We start from the raw sequence: 18,734 nt of genomic DNA, 5'->3' as shown, positions 1-18,734 counted from the left end.
AGAGAAATGAAAAAAAAATAGTGTATAGTAATAGATGTGAACTTATAAAACAAACTAATGTTTTGAGGAACAAAAGTTTTTAATTTTGATGAGGGCCCATTTATTTATTTTTCTTTCTTTTGTTGCTTGTGGTTTGGGTGTAAAGTCTCAGAAACCATTGCCTAATACAAGGTCCTAAAGGTGCTCCCTAAGTTTTCTTCTAGGAGTTTTTGATCTTTTGCTTATTTTTTACTTTTTATTTTTTGTCTTTTTGTTGTGGAGTTGTAGGGTTTCTATTGTTGAGGTGCAGGAACCTGGATCAGAGATCCTCACTGGGAACATAGGTTGATTTTGCACCATGCTGTGGGAGAGGCCAACCAGGGTGCCACGAGATTCTACCACTTTTAAATAACTTTTTTCTTGATTTGGTGCTTGCGCTGATTCTGCAGTTCTTTAACTGTTTTCTGGAGCTTTGAGAAAGATGTTTCTGTCAGTTCTTACTAATTGTTTGAAACAGCTAATTTTTGAGGTTTCTTTGAATGCCTCGAGGTTCAAAACAAAAACAAAACAAAATTCTTTTCTTTGCAAATTTGGTTATTGCTTGGGTACTCCTTTAGTGCTTAGCCATGCTGTTTAAGATTTATTTGTTTATTTAATTTCCCCCCTCCCCCGGTTGTCTGTTCTCTGTGTTTATTTGCTGAATCTTGTTTCTTTGTCTGCTTCTGTTGTCCTCAGCGGCATGGGAAGTGTGGGTAGCGCCATTCCTGGGCAGGCTGCACCTTCCTTCGTGCTGGGCAGCTCTCCCCACGGGGCGCACTTCCTGCGCATGGGGCTCCCCTACGCGGGGGACACCCCTGCGTGGGGCGGCACTCCTTGCGCGCATCAGCACTGCGCATGGGCCAGCTCCACACAGGTCAAGGAGGCCCGGGGTTTGAACCGCGGACCTCCCATGTGGTAGACGGACGCCCTAACCACTGGGCCAAGTCCATTTCCCAGCCATGCTGTTTAAAACTCAGCTTTAGCCTTCCATTCTTGCTTGTGCGGAGCTTAATGATAAGGCAGAGGTGAAAGCTTAGAGCCTTTTCATATCTTTTCTGAGAATGTACCTGCCTTGGTCATGGGCATGGTTTCCTAAAATCTCTGGTATATGTGGTAGGTTTTCAATGCCTTAATTTTGAGCAATCTCTCTCTTAAGCTTTTCCTCCTAGACTCTTCTATATTCATTGTTTGCCTCACCTGGAATTTTTTGCCTCAGACAAAAACTTTTTTGAGGAAAGTCTTCTGCATAGTTGCTTTTCCACCCTGAGCAGTTCTGAGGTAGATGGAATGAAGGGCCTTATGACAGTCCTTTGGGTAGGCACTGTGTGGGTTAGAGCTGTTCAACAGCTCTGAGAACAAGGGTGTTGTGCTGCTTTGGAACCAGCACTGGTATCGTGGGCTGCCATCCTCAATACCTGCTCCACGCTGGGAGGAAGGGAGGGGCACAGGCGCGTGAAAATGCTGCAGAGCTTCCTTCCCATGGTTAAGTTGCCACTTTGTTGAGTCATTGCTTGGTTGTTATAAGATTTTGACACTTTTCCAGGGTTTTGACCAAGTTTATTCTTATAGTTTTTACTCATTTTGGGTGTTTCTGTGGAGGGACAGACTCTTAGATGTAACTATTCCCCCATTTTTGCTGGCATTACTCTCAAAATATCTTTTTATAGTTAATTTGTTGAAACCAAGGTACAAACGACATCTACACATGGCATTTCTTCCTTTTCAGTCTGTAATATTTTTTATTTTTTTGGTGATAATGACCCAGTGAAGGAACTGGACCAGTTATCTTGTAAAATATCTCTTTTTCTGAATTTGTTTACTTCCTTGGAGGTGAATTTGCTCTTCTATTCTTACGTTGCCTATGAAATATTTGTTCATAGACTTAATTAGATTCAGGTTAAGTTTTGTTTTTTGTTTTTTTTTTGGAGATGATTTGTACTTCATATTGCATCTGTCAGGTTTTTAGGTAAAGTGTTGGTGTCTCACTTTGCAATAGCTTATCCTTTCCCCTTTTGTTTCTATAAACTTATCTGTATTTAAATCTGCTCGTTCCTGTAACCTTTCATGTATGACATAAAAGGTCCTCTTTCCCACATATGTAAGTTCTAGTTTGATCCAAATGTTTACACTCTCTGAAGATCCTTTCCAAAGTGTATTTTCAGAAAGCAGTATCTTTTCACGTGCTGTTTCCATTGCCTCGAACCTCTGCCACCCTCTCCCTACCCTCAGCCAGCAATCTGGTCTACCATTTACCCTGCCAACCGTATTTCTTTCTCAAGGCCTTCCCATTTGCGTTGCCTTCTGCCTGTACTCTGCCCTCAGATATTCGTGTATGTACCTCTGACACTTCAAGTCTTTGCTGTAATCTCACTTTTTCATTGAGGCCATCCTTTACTCCTCTCTTTAAAATTGCAACTGGCTACCTCACCCAAGCATTTCTTAGTCCCCTTCCTTGCTTTTATTTTCTCCACAGCACTTAACATCTTCTAATATACTATATAATTTGTTCATCTATTTTGTTCCTATCCATTTCCTTGTTACAGAACATAAATTCCTAAAGAGCAGGGATTTTTGTGTGTTTTTATTTTGTTTATTCCTCAGCCCCCATTGTTTGTGCTTGCTCTGTGTGTCCATTTATTGTCTGCTTGTCTTATTTTTAGAAGGCACCAGGAACTGAACCCTGGACTTCCATGTGTGAGGGAGGTGCCCAATTGCTTGAGCCACCTCTGCTCCCCTTGTGTGTTTTTTGTTTTTAAACATTTATTTTATTTATTTCTCCTCACTCCCTCGTCATTTACATTTGCTGTGTCTGTTTGTTGTGTGCTGGTCTTTTTAGGAGGCACCAGGAACTGAACCCAGGACCTTTGATGTGGGAGGGAGGTGCCTAATTGCTTGAGCCACCGCCGCTCCCTGCTTTGCTGTGTCTCTCATTTTCTTTTTCCTCGTGTCTCTTGTTGTGCCATCGTGTTGCGTCAACTTGCTGTCTTGCTTGTCTTCTTTAGGAGGAGCTGGGAACTGAACCTGGGACCTCCCGTGTGGTAGGCAGAAGCTCAGTCGCTTGAGCCACATCCACTTCCCCCCAGCACCAAGTTCAGTTTCTGGTAAAATTAATAATTGCTGGATGAATGAATATTTGCTTTTGTGACACTTACTTGAATATTTATTATATATTAGGTATTGTTCTGGGCACCTGATAGTGTCCTTTTAGCACATTTACTAGTTCTGATGTATTGTCATTATTTGTAATGTGTCTTTCGCCTTCAGATTTTGAGCTCCTTAAATTCAGAGACTACGTGTCCATTAATCTCTATCCCAGACCTGGCAGAGTTCCTGGACTATTGTAAGCATAATAAATGTTAGATTCGTGTTTCGTATGAGTAAAATTAGAAATTCTGTTCTCAAGAAGTTTTCAGTCTCTTAGTGACCTATTTTGCTATCTCCTTTCTAGTAATATTTACCTACTATTATTCTTATTACATAGTCATAACTTTATCATCAGCAGTCATCTAAGAGCAGTTAACATTTATATAGGCTGTTGGAGTTTATAAAACTCTTTCCCCATGAAATACTTAAATCTACTGACAATATTATTACTATCCCTAGTTTATGGATAAGGAAATTGATTCAGAGCAGGTTTCTTTTATAGCTTTTATAATAGAGTATTTCAAACATATATACACATAGAATAGAACAGTTTAATGAATTCCTGTGTATTTATTACTCACCTTCAATTATTATCATTCCATGGCCAAACTTGTTTCATCTGTCTCCCACATCCTACCCTCCTTACCACTTTCTTCTGAAAATAAATCCCTGGCATCATATCATTTTATTTATAAATTTGCTTGTATCTCTACAAGATAAGGACTCTTTTAAGAAACATATCACAATAGCATTACCACATTTAAAATTAAAAAAAAAACAGGGAAGCAGATGTGGCTCAAGTGATAGGACTTCTGCCTACCATATGGGAGGACCCGGGTTTGATCTCTGCGGTCTCCTGGTGAAGAAGAGAAAAGTGTGCCTGCACAGTGAGCCAGTGCCTGCATGGTGAGCCAAGTGTCCATGCATTGAGCTGAGTGCCCACATGGCAAGCCGTGTGCCCATGCAGCGAGCCAGGTGCCCATGTGAGTGCCTGCGTGGTGAGCCGAGTGCCCGTGCTAGTGCCCATGTGATGAGCTGAGTGCTTGTGCGAGTGCCCATGTGGTGAGCCAGTGCCCGCGTGGCGAGCCAAGTACCCACATGGTGAGCCAGCGCCTGCACAAGTGAGTCACACAGCAAGATAATGACGCAACAAAAGAGATACAAAGGGGAAAGTAAAGGTGAAGCACAGCGGAAACCAGGAACTGAGGTGGCGCAGCTGACAGAGAACCTCTCTCCACATCAGAGGTCCCCAGGATCGAATCCCTGTGGATCCTAGAGGAGAAAAAATAAGAGAAGAGAAAAAGAGAAATAGATATAGAAGATAACACAGCAAATGGGCACAGACAGCAAAAACAGCAGCAGCAGGGGGAGGATAAGGGGGGAAAAAACAAAAACAGAAAACATGCTCATGGGTTCTGTTATGAAATCCTGAGTTCTTAACTAGGCCATGCTCTTTGCGTTAGTCTGGCAGGTGGTAGCCCCAGTGGAAATGAGTAATGCCAGATGGGTCTAGTTCTAGATTGGTTACCATAGTGTTTTGCACCCTTTCTCCTCTTCTATCTAGAAATGTGATATTTTGTATTTTAGTAGATCGACTACTCTGGCTTCTGCTTTTCCCTCTTAGGTTTTCCATTGTCAGGCAACAGTATCAGACCTTATCTCACAAGAGGTGTTCTTCACTTACGCTACGTGCTAGTTACTATGGGAGGTATAGAAGAATTTTAAGACATGCTCCTTGCCCTTTAGGGACTGGCGATATAGTTGGCAGATCAAATAATGTATACAATATACAGATTGCTTGTAAGGGCTGACATTTTTCATTTGTTTATTTATTCATTTGCTCAGGAATCTTTTTTTAGATTAAAAAAAATTTTTTTTTAAATTTTATTTCTCTCCCCTTCCCTACCCTTCCTGCCATTGTCTGCTCTCTTGTGTCCATTTGCTGTGTGTTCTTCTGTGTCTGCTTGCATTCTTGGTGGCACTGGGAATCTGTGTCTCTTTTCGTTGCATCATCTTGCTGTGTCAGCTCTCCGTGTGTGTGGCGCCACTCCTGGGCGGGTTGTGCCTTTTCATGCAAGGAGGCTCTCCTTGTGGGGTGCGCTGCTTGTGTGTGGGACACCCCTACGTGGGGGCATCCCTGTGTGGCATGGCACTCCTTGTGTATGGCAGCACTGCGCATGGGCCAGCTCGCCACATGGACCAGGAGGCCCTGGGTTTGAACCCTGGACCTCCTATATGGTAGGCGGACGCTCTATCAGTTGAGCCATATCTGCTTCCCTAATTAGTGCCTTTTCTACCCAACTAGATTCAGATCAGGGATCATAATACATTCATTTCTGTATCACTAGCATGAAGCACAAAACCTGGCACTGAGTATTCAAAAGATTCTGAGCAGGGACTTGAACAGATACTTGCACACGGAGAGCTAACACAGCAAGATGATGCAATAAAAAGAGAAGAATAGATTTCTGGTGCCGCCGAGAATGCAAATGGACACAGAAGAACACACAGCGAATGAGCACAGAGAGCAGACAACAGTAGGGAGGGGAAGGGGAGAGAAATAAATAAAAATAAATCTAAAAAAAAAAAGACATTAAGTGAATATAATAATGCAATGTTATAGGTGCTGTGGTGTGCCTTCAAGGCAGGGGGTGATCAATTCGATTTGGGAGCAGAGATCTAGAAAGGCATTGTACAGTAATAATGCTTGAACAGTCTTAAAAACAGTAGATTTTTGACCACTGGAAATGAGGAGGTCTTAAAAAAAAGTAGATCTTGATCTGTTGGAAAGTAGGAGGAAGGGCCTTTTATAAAGAATGGGCAATTGTGATGTAAGGGAAGGAGAGGTGAAATAGTTGGACACATTAGGGGAAATGTAGGTAGTTTGGCTGGTGTAGATTTTAGAATGAGAGCTTTTTAAGAGGTAAGACCAGAAAGGTTGGAAGGGGTCAGATCCTGAAAGGCCTTGTATTGTACCTTTTAGGTTTCTGTTTTAGAAATGTCAAATCAGAGGGGAGGATGGAGGAATTAATTGAATGAGGGTAAGACTGGGCATAGGATAACCAACTGGGAGACTGATATATCTGGAGAAAGCTTTTATTTCTGGACTTTCAGTTCTTTTCCACTGGTCTATATGGATGTGTATGCCAGTACCACACTGTTTTAATTACTGTAAATTTTTAATTCAGGAAGTGTGAGCCTTCCAACCTTGTTCTTCTTTTCAAGATTATTTTATTTTTAAAAAAGATTTATTAATTTATTTATTTCCCCCCTTCCCCTCCTCCTGCCCTGCTGTTTTTGCTGTCTGTGTTGTCTTCTCTTCTGATCTTCTCTCCTCTAGGATTCACCAGATTTGATCCTGGATACTTCCGACGGGGAGAGAGGTTCCCCGTCAATTGCACCACCTCAGTTCCTGATTTCTTCTGCACTTTACCTTGACTTTCCCCTTGTCTCTCTTTTGATGCATTGTCATTTTGCTGCGTGACTCACTTGCGCAGGGTACCGGCTTGCCACGCAGGCACCTGTGCAGACACTGGCTTGCCACGTTGGCACTCGCGCTGGCACTGGCTTGCCATGCGGGCACGCTTTCTCTTCTTCTTTCTCACTGTGAGGCCCCAGGGATTGCACCTAGGTCCTCCCATATGGTAGGCGGAAGCACCATCACTTGAGCCACATTCGCTTCCCTTGAGATTATTTTAGATATTTGGGGTTCATTGCAATTCCACATGAATTTGAGAAGCAGCTTTTTCATTTCTGTGAAAACGCTGCAGGTATTTTGATAGGGATTTGTAGCAGTTTGATATGGTTATGAATTCCAAAAATAGATATTAGATTATGTTTGTAATCTGGTCTGTACCTGGGCATGATTGAGTTATGATTAGGGTGTTGAGTCCCCACCCCTGGGTGGGTGGGGACTCCCAGATAAAAGGCATGGCAAAGAACAGAGTTGAGGGTTTCTGATGTTGGAGTTTTGATGTTGGAGTTTGATGCTGAAGACTTAAGCTGGAACCCCAGGAAGTAAGCTCACAGAGGAAAGAGAAGCCAGCCCAGGACGAAAGGAACCTGAACCCAAAAAAAAGCAAGCCCTAGGAATGTAGAAAGCCAGGAAGTCTGAACCTTTGTGGACGTTGGCAGCCATCTTGTTCCAAATAGATTTTGATGAGGGAAGTAACTTATGCTTTATGGCCTGTTATCTGTAAACTCCTACCCCAAATAAATACCCTTTATAAAAACCAAGTGATTTCTGGTATTTTGCATCAGCACCCCTTTGGCTGACTAATACAGAATTAAATTGAATTTAGATCATTTAGGCAGTATTAATAATAAATCTTCCAATCCATGAACCACAGGATATCTTTCTGTTTATTTAGGTCATCTTTAAGTTCTTTCAGCAGTGTTTTATAGTTTTCAGTGTATAGGTCTTTCATCTCCTTGGTTAAATTTATTCCTAGGCTTTAGTAGACTGACAGAGAGAGGGCATAAAATTAATAAAATTAGCAATGAGACGAGGGACATTACTACTCACCCCACAGAAATAAAAAGGGTTATAAGAGAATACTATGAATAACTGTATGCCAACAAATTAGACAAACTAGATTAAATGGACAAATTCCTGGAAACACATGAACAACTTACACTGATTCTAGAAGAAAATAAGATCCCAACTGACCAGTTACAAGCCAAGAGATTGAATCAGTCGTCAATAACCTCCCAAAACAGAAAAGCCCAGGACCAGATGGCTTCACAAGTGAAATCTACCAATCATTCCAAGAAGAATTAATCCTACTTAAATTCTTTTAAAAAACTGAAAAATTCTTTTTCTCTAATGCATATAAATGCAAAAATCCTCATCAAAATACTTGTAAATCAAATCCAGCAGCACATTAAAAGAATTATATACCATCATCAAGTGGGTTTTTCCCAGATATACAAAGGTGGTTCAACACAAGAAAATCAATTAATGTAATATACCACATTAACACAGCGAGGTAAATAAACCACAGTATCATCTTCCTGATGCAGAAAAGGCATTTGACAAAATTCAGCACCCTTTCTTTCTAAAAGCACTTTGAAAGATAGTAATAGAAGGAAAGTTCCTTAACATGATAAAGGACATAATGAACAGCCTACTCAGTGGTGAAAGACTGGAACCTTTCCCTCTAAGATGTGCAACAAGACAAGAATGTCCACTGTCGTTATTGTTGTTTAATATTGTACTGGAACACCTAGCCAGAACATTTAGGCAAGAAGAAGAAATAAAAGTCATCCAAATTGGAAAGGAAGATGTAACAGTTTCACTATTTGCAGATGCCATAATCTCTATTTATAGAAAGTGCTGAAAAATCAACAACATTGCTGCTAGATCTAATAAACAAATTCAGCAAAGTGGCGGGGTATAAGTAATGTTTCCATATACTAGTAATGAGCAATATGAGGAGGAAATTAAGAAAAAAATTCCATTTACAATAGTAACTAAAAGGATCAAATACCTAGGAATAAATCTAACCACAGGTGTTAAGGGCTTGTACACAGAAATCTACAAAACATTGCTAAAAGAAATCAAAGTCCTAAATAAATGGAGGAACAATCTGTGTCTATGGAGTAGAAGGCTAAATATCATTAAGATGTCAGTACTACCCCAAGTGATATACAGATTCATTGCAATCCCTGCCAAAATTCCAACAGTGTACTTTGCAGAAATCTAAAAACCAATTATCAAATTTGTTTGGAAGGGTAAGGAGCCCTGAATAGCCAAAAACATCTTGAAAAAGAACAATGACATTGAAGGGCTCACACTTCAAGACACTGAAGCATATTACAAAGCTACAAAGGCCAAAACAGCATGATATTAGTACAAGGATAGATATATTGACCAGTGAAATCTAATTGAGAGTTCAGAAGTAGGGCCTCACATCTATGGCCAGCTGATTTTTTTTTTTGTTTAAAGATTTATTTATTTTTTATTTATTTCTCTCCCCTTTCCCGCCTCCGGTTGTCTGCTCTGTGTCCATTCACTGAATGTTTCGTGTTCGCTTGTATTCTTGTCAGCGGCACCCGGAATCTGTGTCTCATTTTGTTGTGTCATCTTGCTGTGTGTGTCAGCTCTCCGTGTGTGCAGTGCCATTCCTGGGCAGGCTGCATTTTTTTCGCGCTGGACAACTCTCCTTACAGGGTGCACTCCTTGCGTGTGGGGCTCCCCTACATGGGGGACACCCCTGTATGGCACGGCACTCCTTGCACGCATCAGCACTGCGCCTGAGCCAGCTCCACACGGGTCAGGAGGCCCTGGGTTTGAACCTTGTACCTCCCATGTGGTAGGCAGACTCCCTATCCATTGGGCCAACTCCATTTCCCTGGCCAGCTGAGTTTTGACAATGCTGCCAAGTCCACTCAATGGGGAAAGAATAGTCTCTTCAACAAATGGTGCTGGGAGAATTGGATATCCTATGCAAAAGAATGAAGTAGGATCCCTATATCAAAGCATATACAAAAATTAACTCAAGGGAGCGTGACCCTGCCTTGTTCCCCACTTCTGCTCCCTGGAACTGTGAGAGAATCAATTTCTGTGGCTTTAAGCCACCAAGTTTGTGGTCATTTGTTGTGGAAGCCTTAGGAAATGAATATACTTTGCTATAGAAAATATGTTTTGAAAGGACGGGGTCTATTTCATAAACTTTGATTTTTAAAACAAATAGACCACAAGTTTTTAAAATCAGATAGCAAGTGTTTTCTTTCTACAGGAGGAGGTAGATTTAAAATTCTTCTTTGAGCTTTCATATCCTTTCTCATCTCCAAAACAAAACAAGGCAAAAAACAAAATAGCAAATAGAAACCTGGGGGGGTGGGTCCCAAACTTGGATTGATGAGAAATTGAAGAAAGGAACTATATGTAGTAATCTTTTAGTCTTTTGAGAAGTGTATGTGAGAAGAGAAGGAGAGAAATCTATAAATGTAGAGATACTCAGGGTCAAAAGGAAATTTGGGTTTTTTGTTTGTTTGTTTGTTTGGTTTTTTTTTTGGTGTTTAGGATGGGAGAGACTCAGGCATGTTTTTAGGACTTAACTAAGGAAAATGAAAAATTTGAAAATTCAAGAAGGGTGAGAGTTACAGGAGAGAGAGTGTTGCTGATATGGGAAGATCTGAGAAGGCTGGAGGGGATAAAATAAAATCAACTCAAAATAGATCAAAGACTTAAATATAAGAACTAGAAGTGTAAAACTCTTAGAAGAAAATGTAGGGAAGCACCTTTAGGATCTTGTGTTAGACAGCGGTTTCTTAGACTTTACACCCAAAGCTCAAGAAGCAAAAGAAAAAAGAGATAAATGGAACCTCCTCAAAATTTAAAACTCTTAGGCATCACATGTCTTTGCCATGAAAGTGTATAGACAGCCTACTCAATGGGAGAAAATATTTGGAAACCACATATTTGATAAGGGTTTAATATCCAGAATGTATAAGGAAATCCAACAAAAGGACAAACAACCCAGTTAAACAATGGAAAAAAGAAATGAATAGACATTTCTCCAAAGAAGATATGCAAATAGCTAAAAAGCACATGAAAAGATGCTTAACATCACTAGCTATTAGGGAAATACAAATCAAAATCACAATGAGCTATCATTTCACACTCACTAGCATGGCTTCTGTTAATAAAGCAGAAAACTACAAGTGTTGGAGAGGATGTGGAGAAATAGGAATACTCATTCACTGGTGGTGGGAACATAAAATGTTGTAGCCACTGTGGAGAGTTTGGCAGTTACTGAGAAGGCTTAAGTGTAGAATTACCATATGACCGGGCAATCCCACTACTGTATATATACCCAGAAGAATTGAAAGTAGGGACTCGAACAGATATTTGCACACTGATGTTCATAGCAGCATAATTCACAATTGACAAAAGATGAATGTTACCCAAGTGTCCATCAACTGAAGAATGGGTAAACAAAATACACACAATGGAATATTATTCAGCCATAAAAAGAAATGAAGTCCTGATGCAGGCAATACCATGGGTGAACCTTGAGAACATTATGCTGAGTGAAATAAGCCAGGATCAAGAGGAAAAATATTGTATGATCTCACTGATATGAACTCATTATAATAAGCAAATTCACAGAGTTATGGGTTGTGAGGGGTTGGTGTAGGGATAGGGAATAGGGAGTGTTTATGCTTAATTTGTACAGAATTTTCTGTTGAGTTTGGTTGTAAAGGTTTGTAAATGAATGGTGGTGATGGTAGCACATTATTGTGACTGTAATAAACAGCACTGGATTATGTAGGTGAATGTGGTTAAAAAGAAAACTTTAGGTCATACATGTTACCAGAATAAAAATTGAATGATAAAATGTAGGACTGTATAACATAGTGAACCCTATTGTAGATGATGAACTGTATTTAATACTATAAGAATGTTCTTTCATGAATTATAACATTGTATGACACTGATTCAAGGTGTTAATAATTAGATTAATACTTGTACTAATGTTAGATTTTCTAATATGTTGGCATAATTATTCATAGTATTCTCTTATAATTCTTTAAATTTCTGTAAGGTTAGTAGTATTGACCCCACTTTTGTTCCTGATTTTAGTTATTTGTGTCTCTCTCTCTTTTTGCTTGTCAGTCTGACTAAAGATTTGTCAATTTTATTGATCTTTTTTAAAAAGATCAGTTTCTGCTTTTATTCATTCTGTTTTTCTATTCTCTATTTCATTTATCTCTGCTCTAATCTCTAACCTTTACTATTTCCTTCTTATTACTAATTTTGGATTTTGTTTGCTCTTGTTCAAGTTTCTTTAGGTATAAATTAGATTATTGATTTGTAATCTTTTTAAATATAGGCACTTAAGCTATACATTTCCCTTTGAGCACTGCCTTCACTCCTGCACATAAATGTTGGTATATTGTGTTTTCATTTTCATTTGATGATATTTTCTAATTTTCCTTTTGATTTCTTCTTTGACTTAATGGTTGTTTTCCAGTGTCTTGTTTAATTTCCACAAATTTGTAAATTTTCCAGATTTTTGTTATTGTTGGTCAGTAGGAGAAACACCTAAAGAAATGTCAGCCCACTTCAGTCCATCAAAAGTACGACTCACACAGGCTTTGTTGGAAAGATGATTTATTTATACAGAGAAGAGACAGGAACAGGGTTAGCTTCACAAGTGAGTGTCAGTTCCCTAAAGCCCGCAGGTATCTATCTATGGTCATGGGAGATATTCGGTTTGTTGCAGCACCCTTCTCTTGAGTTTGTGTGCTGTAGTGGAGGAACCCTACGCCCTCCCTATCGGCGACAGATGTACCACCAAGGTGTGTTCTGGATGTCATAAAACATGCCCACCAGAATCAGTCTGTCTCCAGTGAATACTTATATATGCTTGGGACAATAGGGGAAGCCATATACTGGCAGTTTCCTTATTTTATAGGGAATTGTGTTTTATCCTGCCAGGCTGACGTCTGGGATTGAGCATAGGATATATCTGTGGGTCACAGGGGAAAGGTGGTAGTCCATGTCAGGATTGTCCTTTATCACAGTTACTGATTTCTAGCTTTATCCCATTTAAGATACTTTGTATCATTTTAGTATTTTTAAATTTGTTAAGATTTGATTTGTGACCTAAATATGGTCTATCTTAGAAAATGTTTCATGTGTTCATGCCTATAATGAGTATTCTGCTTTTGTTGAGTGGAGTGTTCCGTATTAGTTGTTATTAGTTGTTATTGGTTAATAGTGTTTTTCTAGTCCTCTCTTTCCTTATTGATCTTCTGTATAGATATTCTATCAATTATTGATAGTAGTGTGTTGAAGTCTCATACTATTTTGTAGAACTATATTTCTGTCTTCAGTTCTGTCAGTTTCTTCTTTGTATATTTTAGGGTTCAGTTGTGAGGTGCATATATGTTTATTATATCTTCTTGTTGGATTGAATCTATTATCAATATATCCTTTTTCTCGTAATCATTTTTTAAATTTAAAACCTATTTTAACTGAATAATATAGTCACCCTGGCTCTCTTTTTCTTAGTGTTTGCATGGAATATATTTTTCAACACTTTCACTTTCATCCTCTGTGTGTCTTTGTATCTAAAGTGAGTCTCTTCTAGGTAGCATATAGATGGATCATGTGTTTTCATCCAGTTTGCCAATCTCTGCCTTTTAATATGGTACTTTAATCCATTCATGTATAAGGTAATAACTGAAAAGAAAATATATCCTTCTACCATTTAGTTTTTTTCTGTATGTCTTTTTCTTTGTTCCTCAGTTATTCCATTACTGCTTTTCTTTTTTTTTTGTATTTGATTCTTCTTTGTAGTGTACTGTTTCAAGTACCTTCTTTCCATTTCTCTGTACTTAAAAAAACTTTTATTTTTTTTAAAGCTTTATTTAATTTATTTATTCCACCACCACTCCCGCTCATTGTTTTGTGCTCGCTGTCTGCTCTCTGTGTCTATTTGTTGTGTGCTTTCCTGTGTATGCTCATCTTCTTTTTAGGAGGCACCAGGAACCGAACCTGGGACCTCTCATGTGGGAGAGAGGCACTCAATCACTTGAGCCACCTCAGCTCCCTGGTTTGTTGTGTCTCTCATTGTCTTTCCTCTTTGTTGCATGATCTTGTCGTGTTAGCTCACTGCATCTGCCTGTTGCAACCAGTTCTCTGTCTTGCTTGTCTTCTCCAGGAGGCACTGCTGGGACCTCCCATGTGGTAGGCAGGAGCACAATTTCTTGAACCACATCTGCTTTCCATCTGTACTTTTCAGTTATTTTCTTTCTTCTTAGTCTAGTAACAAATATGCGGTATAAAAACTTTCCCCTTTAAGCACATTCAGATATATAATTCAGTGCTGTTAATTGCATTCACAGTGTTGTGCTACCATCATTATCATACATCACTAAACTCTACAATCAAAAATCAACACAAATAGAAATCCTGTACAATTTAAACATTAACTGCCTCCCCCCCCATTTCCTACTTCCCTACGCCCAATTCAGCTGCTGGTAATTCTGACCCTATGAGTTTGTTTATCCTAATTATTTTCATGTTGATGAGTTCACATAATATATATTTTTTTCATTTAAAAAATTTTATTGAAATCTGTCATTCAGACATGAACATACATAAACAGTAGGTTTATAGTAAAAGTTGTGAACTTACAAACAAACATATATATCATCATACAGGCTCCCATACATTCTGCCACCAACAACAACTTACATTGTTGTGAAACATTTGTTACAAACTATGAAAGAGCACAGTCACAATAGTACTACTAACTTTAGCTCATGTATTAGCCAAAGGGGTGCTGATGCAAAATACCAGAAATTTGTTGTTTTTTATATAGGGTATTTATTTGGGGTAAGAGCTTACAGATACCAGGCCATAAGCATAAGTTACTTCCCTCACCAATGACTATTTTTACATGTTGGAGCAAGATGGCTGCTGACATCTGCAAGGGTTCAAGCTTCCTGGGTTCCTCCCTCAGGCTTCTTTTTCTTGGGCTCAGGGTTTCTCCCTTCGTGGGGCTTGCTTCTGTTTCCTCTGTGAGCTTACTTCCCAGGGCTCCAGCTTCAGGCTTCAGCATCAAACTCCAATATCAAAAACTCTGAACTCTCTTCTTTGCCATGCCTTTTATCTGTCAGTCCCCTTCCACCAAGGGGTGGGGACTAAATGCCCTAATCATAACTCAGTCATACCCAGGTACAGATCAGATTACAAACATAATCCAGTATCTATTTTTGGAATTCATAACCATATCAGATTGCTACAAATATCTTATAAATCAGCAGGGTTAGTTAGACTCACTATAATGTTAGCATCCACTCTTATTCATTTCCACACTTTTCCAATAAACCTTATACCTTAAGAATTCTACATACATTAAACATCAGCTCCTATTTCCAACCCACTTTCTATTTTCTAGTAATGTATGCTCTGTTGAGTTTACCCCCATGGGTTTACTCATCATATTTAGTTAATAATAGTGTGATCATACAGTATTTATCCTGTTGTGTCCGGCTTATTTCACTCAACATAATGTCCTCAAGGTTCATCCATGTTGTCATATACATCCTTATTTCATTTCTTCTTATAGCTGAATAGTATTCCATTGTGTGCTTATACCACATTTTGTTTATCTATTCATTGGTTGATGGGCTATTTCCGTATAGCTATTGTGAGTATTGCTGCTTTGAACATTGGCGTGGGAATGCCATTCGTGTCTTTGCTTTCAGTACTTCTGAATATATTCTTAGTAACGGGATTGCTGGTTCATATGGCAGTTCTATATTCAGCTTCTTAAAGTACCATCAAACTGTCTTCTACAGAGGCTGTACCATTCTACATTCCAACCAACAGTGAAGGAGTGTCCCTGTTTCTCCACATCTTCTCCAGCACTTGTTTATTATTTTTTTTAACAGTGGCCATTCTGTAAGGTGTGAAATGATATCTCATTGTCATTTTGATCTGCAGTTCCCTAATAGCTAGTGAATTTGCACATTTTTTTTAAATGTGTTTTTTGGCCATTTCTATTTCCTTTTTGGACAAATGTCTATTTAAGTCTTTTGCCCATTTTTAAATTGGGTTATCTTTTTATTTTGGCTTAAAAAGTGAACATTTATTGTCTTGCCATGTTGAAGGCTAGAAAGACCTAATTGAAGGCATTGGCAAGACCATGCTGTCTCTTAATCTGTAGCATTCTGGTGCTGGCATGCTGCAGTCCTTGGAGTTCCTGACTTGCATCTGCTCCTTGCCTCGCACAGAAATCGTCCTCTTTCCACTTTTCTCGTTTCCAGTGACTTCCAACTTCTTTCTCTGAGGGCTCCTCTGATTGTGTCTGAATTTCTTCTGCTTGTAAAGGACTTCAATAATACAGATTAAGTCCCATCACAATTAACTAAAATAATATCTTCACAAGATCCTTTTTATAAATGGGTTCACACCCACAGGAATGAAGATTAAGAACATGTTTTTTGTTGGGGTATATAATTCAATCTACTACTGTGTCTTTAACATCCTTATTTCTAATTGTCTATTTTTAGCAGTTTAGGTATTCTCTAAGACAATATAGGCTTCTCTGCTATGCAGCAGAAGCTGGGACCTCATATGCGGAAAGCTGGTGCTCAACCACTGAGCCACATTAGCTCCCCTGAGTTTTTTTCGTTTGGTTTGCTTGTTTTTTTTTTTTTCAGGAGGCACTGGGAACTGAACCCCAGACCTCCAGTCCTATCCTTGCAGCTTTTTTTTTTATTCCCCATCCCTTGTGGCTTGCTTGCTGTCTGCTCTCTGTGTACATTTTGCAGTGCGTTCTTCTGTGTGTCTGTATTTATTTTTTATTTATCCCCCCCATTGTGCTTGCCTGTTGTTTGCTCTCTGTGTCCATTTGCTGTGTGCTCTTCTGTGTTTTTACTTGTCTCCCTTTTTGTTGTGTCACCTTGCTGAGTTGGCTCTCTGCGATGCTGGCAGGCCGACGGCACTCTGCAGCGCTGGTGAGCCTACCTTCAGAAGGAGGCCCCAGGACGCGAACCCAGGGCCTCCCATATGGTAGATGGGAGCCCAACTGATTGAGTCATAGCTGCGTCCCTCCTTGCACTTTTTTGATCTCTATTCTTATTAGCTTCTTTGGCTAGGAGAGCATTTTATCACATGGATGTATATCCCTATCTCTTTAGGTACACACTGTTAGTGAAAAGCAACCTTATCATGCCATATTTTCGTATTTGATTTTTGCAAACATTCAATTTTTCCTATTTAAATGATGCTATATACGATATGAAACAATCTGCCAACTTAGCATGTGAATGCTTATTGTATTTTTGTTCATAGTTTTGAAGCATTATCGTATACTTTTCATCTAATGCATTAATAAGAAATTATTACTCTTTTTAGAAAGGACTCACAGCTTCTTAAGTGAATGGCTTTTGCCTAACATTTTTGTTTATGCGTGTTCATATATGAATAATATACTTCAATAAATTGTTTTTAAAATGAAAAAAAAAAAGTTCTCACTTTGGCAGCACATAAAATTGGAATGATACAGAGGAGATTAGCATGACCCCTGCACAAGGATGACATGCAGATCATGAAGCATTCCATATTTTTAAAAATTAAAAAACAACAACAAAGAAAATGTTTGTAGTTTACACTCTCTGCCACTCCTTCTGTAGGTTATGGCAGGATATATGATGTCCTGTATCTGTCTTTTGCAATGTCATTCAGGACTATTCCAAGCCCCAAAAATGCCTTCATGTTATACCTCTTTTTCCCTCTCCCTGCCTTCAGCAACTCCAGTGGCCACTGTCTCCATATCAGTGATATAATTTCTTGCATTGCCAGAATCACAATAAGTCTATAGTAGAATAAGTCCACTCTAGTCCATATTTCGTTCCCCAATCTACAATGTAGATTTTAATCCATGCTTAGTGGCAGTGCTCCAAAATGTGTTCATCGATTGCAATGAATGTACCACACCAGTGAAAGAAGTTGTTAATGTGGGAAAAGTGGGAGGTGTGGGGAGTGAGGCATAGGAATCCCTTGTGTTTTTCTTTTTTTTTTTTTTTTTAATTTTTTTTTTTTTATTGACTTTGTAATAATATTACATTAAAAATATATATGTGAGGTCCCATTCAACCCCACCCCCCCACCCCCCCTCTCCCCCCCCCCAACAACACTCGTTCCCATCATCATGACACATCCATTGGATTTGGTAAGTACATCTTTGGGCACCTCTGCACCTCATATACATTGGTTCACATCATGGCCCATACTCTCCTCTATTCCATCATGTAGGCCCTGTGAGGATTTACAATGTCCGGTGATTACCTCTGAAGCACCATCCAGGGCAGCTCCATGTCCCGAAGACGCCTCCACCTCTCATCTCTTCCTGCCTTTCCCCATACCCTTTGTCCATTATGTCCACTTTTCCCAATCCAATGCCACCTCTTCTATGTGGACACTGGATTGGTTGTGTCCATTGCACCTTTATGTCAAGAGGAGGCTCAGATTCCACCTGGATGCTGGATGCAATCCTCCCATTTTCAGTTGTAATCACTCTAGGCTCCATGGTGTGGTGGTTGTCCTTCTTCACCTCCATCTTAGCTGAGTGTGGTAAGTCCAATAAATCAGATTGTAGGTGCTGGAGTCTGTTGAGGCTCAGGATCTGGCTATCACATTGTCAGTCCAGAGATTCAAATCCCCTAAATATATCTTAAACCCCAACATTAACTGCACCTCCAGCACATTAGCATGAAAGTCTTATGAAGGGAGATCCCATCTGAGTCCAGATTCATCACACATAAACACCATTTCCAAAGAGGGGCCATCTGCCCTGGTAGTTAACCCCATCGGCCATGACCATAACTCCCATGGGTCTCTTTAGCCCTCAAAGGAACCAATATCTGGGGGTTGTATCTGCTTTATCTGTCTCTCTGACTCTGCTCAGTTGTGCATGAGGGCAAACCTTCTGCCAGCCTCCAGACTCTTTTTTAGAAACTCGTAGCCATATAAACTCATTTCTCCTTTCCATTTCCCCCTTACTTTAGGTCAAACAGCATTTTAAAGTCATGGTATTTTATGTAGA

The 18,734-nt window shown here is 39.5% G+C and overlaps 1 protein-coding gene and 1 pseudogene across 5 annotated transcripts in view; both read left to right on the top strand.

The window, feature by feature from the left end:
- Nucleotides 1-18,734, top strand: part of INTS4 (integrator complex subunit 4) — a 145,480-nt gene that overhangs the window by 11,814 nt on the left and 114,932 nt on the right. The gene's annotated exons all lie outside the window — the stretch shown is intronic.
- Nucleotides 17,157-17,257, top strand: LOC111764767 (U6 spliceosomal RNA; annotated as a pseudogene).

This window comes from Dasypus novemcinctus, chromosome 10 (genome assembly GCF_030445035.2).
Source record: "Dasypus novemcinctus isolate mDasNov1 chromosome 10, mDasNov1.1.hap2, whole genome shotgun sequence".
Taxonomy (NCBI): domain Eukaryota; kingdom Metazoa; phylum Chordata; class Mammalia; order Cingulata; family Dasypodidae; genus Dasypus; species Dasypus novemcinctus.
This window is presented reverse-complemented; position numbering and strand designations above follow the sequence as displayed.